This window comes from Rutidosis leptorrhynchoides, chromosome 8, assembly GCF_046630445.1.
Source record: "Rutidosis leptorrhynchoides isolate AG116_Rl617_1_P2 chromosome 8, CSIRO_AGI_Rlap_v1, whole genome shotgun sequence".
NCBI lineage: Eukaryota > Viridiplantae > Streptophyta > Magnoliopsida > Asterales > Asteraceae > Rutidosis > Rutidosis leptorrhynchoides.
This window is the reverse complement of record NC_092340.1, coordinates 282910827-282919202: the sequence shown is the minus strand read 5'-3', so window position 1 is coordinate 282919202 and position 8376 is coordinate 282910827.

The window sequence follows — 8376 nt, the reverse complement described above, 5'->3', positions numbered from 1 at the left end:
AGTTCGTCTAGATCACTTTTAATGTTGAAGCTTAATTTATATAAATAAAAATAACTTTCGTTATTTTAATCTAACAAATTAAGTGACAGGGGTTAAATATCCAAATACATAATAATGGTTCTTTTAATTAGGCTCAATGTTAAAAATACTAAAGTTACATTTTAATTTTTACAAATGATAACAATCCATTTCACTAGGGGCTCTACATCTAAGCAAACACTATGGGAATTTACTAACTAATCATAATAATGGTACGAGAGTAAAAATAATAATACATAAACATAAACATAAACATAAACATAATAATAAGTAACAATGACAATAATAAAAATAAAAGTAACAAACTTACAAAAGGTCTTCAATTTAATGATTACAAATGGTAGAAAATGGAAATGAAAGCACCCTTGCACTCGCACAATAATACCCGTACAATATTGAAACTATCCTAATTGAGTTTGAAAGTAAATACAATACGGATATAAATTAAATCATTGATACATAGTAAATTTGGAGATAAAATTGGACAGTATGTTGAGTTTGGTTGTTGAGTAATATTCTATACCTACACTACTCCTACTGTCCTCCTAGCTCTCCCTATATTAACTTCTGCTACTGATTAAATAGCATCTCCCTTGATCTGAATCTTCATTTTTAATTAAAAAGTGGATCTAAGGAGTTGTAATCCAGGAAAAAGTAGGAAAAGAAATATTAGTTTAGGTAAAAAGTAGCCGTCCCATGTGTTGTTGGAATCTAAATCTGAATCTCGTCCAAAACGTACGCGTTTCGCGTAGATGTGTACGCGTTTCGCGTAAGGTATATTCATGAAAGTTGTAGATTTTTGAGTTACGGACGTCTGGACACCCGATTCGCCTTTTTTCGAGTCCGTATGATTTAGTTATATTTTTTTCGTGCAGGCTCGCTGATTTAGTGATTTCGATCATTTTAACTTGTAGTCTTGAGGCGCGATGTTGTACTCTTTTGTTGCTCATTAGAAATCTTCATTTTATCTTCATTTTGATCTTTATATCATTGAAAATCCATAATAACAGTTCATTCGACGCTTTTTGACATTTTAACCAATTACAAACCTGAAAACTACTCGAATACACATAAAATCATAACATTTGGGACTGATATTGCGACTAAGAATATGCATTATTTTAGCAATATCAAATTACCCCACACTTGAACGTTGCTTGTCCTCAAGCAATAACAATTTTTAATAGACTCAGGATACTACATAATTTTCCATATCAATCATTCATCACACACACGTCACACGAAACGAAAACACACGCTTTATGAAATGAAATGAAAACATCACACAATTTTTATTGAATCACACGCACACGCACACGAAATGAAATTCTGACAACAGAAACAAACATGAAACTCGTGATTAAGGTCTAAAAAAATTTGGATCCTTAGGGAAAAGTGGACCTTGTGAAAACGTTTTATGATTTTATAAAATGTCATGCTAGTTTTTTTTACACTAGACACGTTTTCCGGTTTTAACCTCAAATTCCGGTAGAGGGTAACTGAAAACCGTAGTCTCAGTCGGCGATTAGCAAGCTATCCGCCCCCATAATTGAAGTATCATAGAACTTGAAACCGAATGTCCTAAAAAAATGGTTTTACACAATATAATTCATAAAATAGCATAAGTTTTAGAATAAAATTATATCGTGTCCAAATATCATCGGTGAACCATGAGTTTGTACACCTCAATTTGTTATGGCATATGTATGTTGACCGCGGTCAAACATAGATGCGGTTGATCTTTACGGAGATCATCCATCTGGGGATTAGATTCATTAGTCTTAAAAGCTAATTTGCATTGTACCCCCCATTGTACGAGACAGATCCATCTCATGGTTAGGATAAGTCTGACCACCAAAAACCCTGTTTGATGCTGAGGTTAGGTGGATTTCCAGAAGATTTTAGGGATGACTTTTCAAGATTTTTCACCAACCTACAGCTGTTCTGGACTACCTCTTCTAACATAAGTTAGCAAGTGTGTCAGTTTGACTTCCTTCGCAGTAATTGGTATACTCAGGTTTATACATTCCAAATCAATGATATCTGCAATAAACTTCATGGAAACTTGTGATAAATGGTTCTAAACATATGGGTTCATAATTTTTTTTTTATATACTTGGTTTTCCTTTATATTGTTTTAATCAAATAAACTTATGTATTTTTAATGTATGGAGACAATAATTTTGGTTTTTGACACCTAGTCTTTAATTGCTCGTAATTACCTTAAAAATTGACTAGATATATTTGTTTAAAAATTTTCAAAATTTTTCTTAAAAACACCAAGTTATAAGTTCTTGGGAATTTTCCCACCCCACACTTAAGATTATGTAATGCCCTCATTACATAAAATTAGATAAAATATATAAATTTGAGAGGACAAAAAGTGTAAAGGTAGTTAGAACTTCCTTGGTTAAAAATTGGAGATTGTAAAATGCTTATCGTATGAATATATCCAATCCCTTTATCACAATATAAATGTAGTGTTTCGTTATGTCGAATGCATCATCATCATAAGTACCTGTCAACAAACATTTTAATCACACACAAGATGAGGTTGTACATTAATAGTACAAAAATTTTACCCCACACTTAAAAATTTTATATATATATATAAATAAACAAAAATATAATAAAATAAAAACACAATTATTTTATTTTATTTTTTTCAACTTAGTAACTATTAAAATTTTTAAAATATCATTTATAAAATTTATATTTCTCATAACGGAAAGTTCAGTTGTAAAACTTAGTCTTTATCCGTTTATAAATTTTAAAATTCAATTTTTAAAATTTAATGTATAAAAAAAATTAAATATATTTTTTTAGATTTTTAAAAAATCACACAAATTTAATAAGAATTAAATGCACTCAATTTTTTTTTTTAATATTATAAATCACATAATGAATTAAAGGCACACAAAGCATGATTTTTTTTTTCAACAAGTCGTTTTCTCGACTCGACCCCACACTTTATTGCCTAGCGGAGTCAAATTTCTCTATATTTATCGAACGACATGTAAAATCGGTGGAGAAAGTTCCACGAATTAGAAGAGTGAGCCATTCATTTACATCTCGGGTGGTATATAATATATCAGATAAATCCTTTTTCAGTTGACCGAAAAAGAATGACTCAACCCGAGAGTCAACGCACAACTCTTCTCTAAGTGCGGCTTGCAATAAAAATTTTATTCTCCTAGGTGGATCCTGCCCAAATGGATCATTTTTTAAGATATTCCAAATGTTAACCTCTTGAGGATATACGAATTCCACATGAGAAGGTGACTTCTCAAGTGGTTCTAATATATTAAACTTTTCATCCTCAATGTTTTCTAACGACTTCATCAATTCGACCTCCTCATTATCACAATTATACGCGAGTGGATTATTATAAACTGTAAAGATCTCGGGTGTAACACCCTCATTTTCCTCATCATTATACCAAAGCGGATTAGTATAACAGGAAAAGATCTCTGGCGTATGATTAACTGGTTCTACCACTTCGACCTCAGAATCATAATGCTCATCAATTTTATTTCCATTTACCCCACGTTCATTTATGTTTTTCATAGAGATTTCATATTCTTTTAATTCAGGAGGGTTATGTGAATTAATTTTTATAATTTCAATTTGCACCTCGTCCTCCTCATTAATTGTTTGGTCGTTTGAAACCTGTAAAATAAGGTTAGGATAATAAAATGGAGACTCAACTGATGAATCATCCGATTGTCTTTCCGAAAGAATAGTAAACAAACGATCCATTTCTCTTTTTAGATTTTGAATAGATGCTTGATTTTGTTGGCATTGTTGATTTAGTAATTCCCTAGTTTCGGTTTGACTTTCAATAAAACTCATCATAATATTTTGAAATTTATACGAGAAATTTTCTTCATTTTGAGTTTGTTGAAAATTTTGTGGTATTTGGTCAGGAGATTGGTATTGTTGCTAATTTTGTGAAGAGTCGTAATAAGGTTGGTTTAGATAATAAAAATCTGGATTCGAGTTATTCTCTTGATATTCATTCCATATATAGTTCATGGGTTCATAACTCTCCATTTGATCCATGGAAATATGATAATCACATTCCCAAGTTAAATGGTAACCTCCACAATTTTCACAAATATATGTAGTTTCAACCCTATTAAACGTAGATGAATCGCACCAATTATCATCAAAACTTGTTTGAGAGTATTGATTAAATTGTTGGGCATTAAAAAGATTTTCCATGGTCATATTCTCAAAATCATCCATATTACAGTATGACTGGTACCTAGTTGAAATTTAAAAAGAACAAAGAGAAAAATAAAACAGAACTTTCGTAGGAAAATAAATCCCGACGAAAGGATCAAATAACTAAAAGTAATTAAATTCCTGAATGAACAATTTCTCCCCGGCAGCGGCGCCAAAAAGTTGATGCGTTGAAACAGTACCTTTATTTATGAACGGATTTGAATTGTTTTGTTACACGAATTGATTTATTGTATATGTGGTGTTTTAATGAATTCAGGTTGGTTTCACACATATATAGGCAACTAGTCCTATCCGCGTAATTTAGTTTGTTGGTAAATCCGGTTCGTTCCACAGGGAGAATGGAGTTCAAGAGATTAAATTACCGATAGTTAATCTAGTAGAAAAGGGAAATAATAATAAAAAGATTTAAGTAAAACTTGGAATATAAACTAAAATCATAACAGTACTGTATCTACACTTACGCGTTTCGTGTAGGTATATACGCGATACGCGTATATTTTTAATGATACGCGGTTCGTGTGACATTATACGCGATCCGCGTATGCTTTATACGATGTGACAAACAATTCTGGTATAATCTTAGTATTTTGATGTATATTTTTATATTTTAGAGCTATAAATAATACGTAAATAATAATAATAAATATTTTACAATATATATAAATGGGGTGTTTACTTAAATGTGTCCCCTCTAGATCCATGGATTGTTTTAAGTTTAAGCTCGTATTAAAATATTTAGTATAAAACTTATATTTTCCTTTCGAATAAATAATAAGTTTTGACTAACTAAATTAAATCTAATTTTCATTGGATTATATTTAGATAGTTACTAGTCCTTAAGTATTTAAATTGAGACCCAACCCAGTTTTGACCTTCGCCAAAACCCAAATCATAACGGTTTCCCTTTTTACAATTTCACTATTATATGACTAGTGATATTACCCAAACCACCGAACCTTACTTTTAATTTAGTGTTAGTAAATTAGTCATAAGTTCGTCTAGATCACTTTTAATGTTGAAGCTTAATTTATATAAATAAAAATAACTTTCGCTATTTTAATCTAACAAATTAAGTGACAGGGGTTAAATATCCAAATACATAATAATGGTTCTTTTAATTAGGCTCAATGTTAAAAATACTAAAGTTACATTTTAATTTTTACAAATGATAACAATCCATTTCACTAGGGGCTCTACATCTAAGCAAACACTATGAGAATTTACTAACTAATCATAATAATGGTACGAGAGTAAAAATAATAATACATAAACATAAACATAAACATAATAATAAGTAACAATGACAATAATAAAAATAAAAGTAACAAACTTACAAAAGGTCTTCAATTTAATGATTACAAATGGTAGAAAATGGAAATGAAAGCACCCTTGCACTCGCACAATAATACCCGTACAATATTGAAACTATCCTAATTGAGTTTGAAAGTAAATACAATACGGATATAAATTAAATCATTGATACAGAGTAAATTTGGAGATAAAATTGGACAGTATGTTGAGTTTGGTTGTTGAGTAATATTCTATACCTACACTACTCCTACTGTCCTCCTAGCTCTCCCTATATTAACTTCTGCTACTGATTAAATAGCATCTCCCTTGATCTGAATCTTCATTTTTAATTAAAAAGTGGATCTAAGGAGTTGTAATCCAGGCAAAAGTAGGAAAAGAAATATTAGTTTAGGTAAAAAGTAGCCGTCCCATGTGCTGTTGGAATCTAAATCTGAATCTCGTCCAAAACGTACGCGTTTCGCGTAGATGTGTACGCGTTTCGCGTAAGGTATATTCATGAAAGTTGTAGATTTTTGAGTTACGGACGTCTGGACACCCGATTCGCCTTTTTTTGAGTCCGTATGATTTAGTTATATTTTTTTCGTGCAGGCTCGCTGATTTCGTGATTTCGATCATTTTAACTTGTAGTCTTGAGGCGCGATGTTGTACTCTTTTGTTGCTCATTATAAATCTTCATTTTATCTTCATTTTGATCTTTATATCATTGAAAATCCATAATAACAGTTCATTCGACGCTTTGGACATTTTAACCAATTACAAACCTGAAAACTACTCGAATACACATAAAATCATAACATTTGGGACTGATATTGCGACTAAGAATATGCATTATTTTAGCAATATCATGTATGCAATTAAGTTTTATCAAAGATATTATAAAGTACAATTTTTAAACATGCTGCTGGACTGGACAGTTTGCCATGCTTAAATATGATCATGTGGTCTTTGATTAAATTTTAAAGTGTTGCTATTGTGTTTTACATAATAAATTGTGGTTGTTGTTTATATAATATGCTATATTGATATGGATTTATCCTCATATAATTTGTAGCGACATGGGTTACTAATCATATAATTTGTAGCGACATGGGTTACTAATCTGCTACTGTTAAATTGGTTAAACGGAATATGTTATGATGTGCGAGATAGTGTTTCTAATTAAAATATGAGGTGTTAACTTTATAACATATTGTAGTGAAACATAAATTATTATACTATTGTGATGTATTATATTCTTGATGATAAGAATAGTAGATTTTGCAATAATATATTCTTATGATTATATATATCGAAATGAGTGGATTTGAATTTGTAACTATACAGATATGAATTACTATATGGTTTTAAACTATTAATATAAGAGTGCATTTTCTATGATATGAGTTTAATACAATCAATAGTATGAATTATTATAGTGTTGTTTCTTAATTTTCTGAATGGAATCTAGCTCCGAGTAATCCATCAATCACCACCTATGGTACCATTATCATTGTTGTGACACTATTATCACTGCCGAATGCGGTTCTTTTTCTCATGCCGAGAAATCTGAAAAGTTCACTGGTGTGGGGTGACCTTTAAACGTTGGCAGTAAAAGATGTTCTTTTAGCTGATCACGTTGAACCTTGCGAGGTTCTTGACTGAACCTTGCGAGGTTCTTGACTGAACCTTGCGAGGTTCATGTCTGAACCTTGCGAGGTTGTTGACTGAACCTTGCGAGGTTCTTGACTGAACCTTGCGAGGTTCTTGACTGAACCTTACGAGGTTCTTAACTGAAACCGCTCCCAAGTTGTCAAAGGGGAACATGATGCTTAAATTGTGAGCGCGGTTCAGGCTTGGAATCATTCGGATTCCTTGTGCATAAACTATGTCTTAAATGACATGTTTGATTCATTTTATAACGTGTATTCGAACAATTTCTGGACCATTTTCGGAATGCTTTCGAACGATTTTCAGAATGTCTCCAAACAGTATTCGAGATTGGTTTTGGACTATCTTGCGACATTATTATGACAGTTTTAAATTGTTTTTGGACTAATTTGAAACCTATTTGGTTTACCCGGTTGGGTTCAAACCTATTCGGTTTACCTGTTTAGGTTGAAACCTGCTTGGTTTACCTATTTGGTTGAAACCTGATTGTTTTAACCTAGTTAAGTTGAAACATGTTTGGTTTAACTCAGTTTGTTCACGGATTATTTTCGGACAACTTTCTGGATTGTTATCAATACCGGTTCAGGACTGCTTGCGGGCTGTTTCAGATCCGTTAGATTAATTAACCTGTTTGGTTAATTAGCTCATTTGGTTAACTCAGTTGGATTGAACCGTGTTCTTTCACCTGGGGTTGAAACCTTGTTTGGTTTGAAACCTTGTTTGGTTTAATTTTTTGGGTTAAAACCTTGTTTGGTTCAACCCATTCTGTACACGGTAAGATGAAACTTTTATTTGGGTTGAAAACCCAAATTAGTTCAGCTCACGTGGTATTTGCTGATTGAAATTTTCCGTTTTGCTAAAACAGTTTATTTTACTTTATATTTCAGAGTGATGATCCTGGAATTTGAACTTTGGATAGGAACTCACATTGAATAATATGTTGTATGTTCCGGAGATTCGAATCTGGTGTTCGGATGATTGTTGAACAAGTTTGACATTTTTTTTTTTTTTAAAAAAAAAATGGGAATGTATGTTCCAAAGGTCTTGTTGACCGAGAGTGAATGTACATTTAAAAGGGTTATGCCCCATAAATGTTAAACTTATGGTAACAAGTACTTCATTACGTGTATC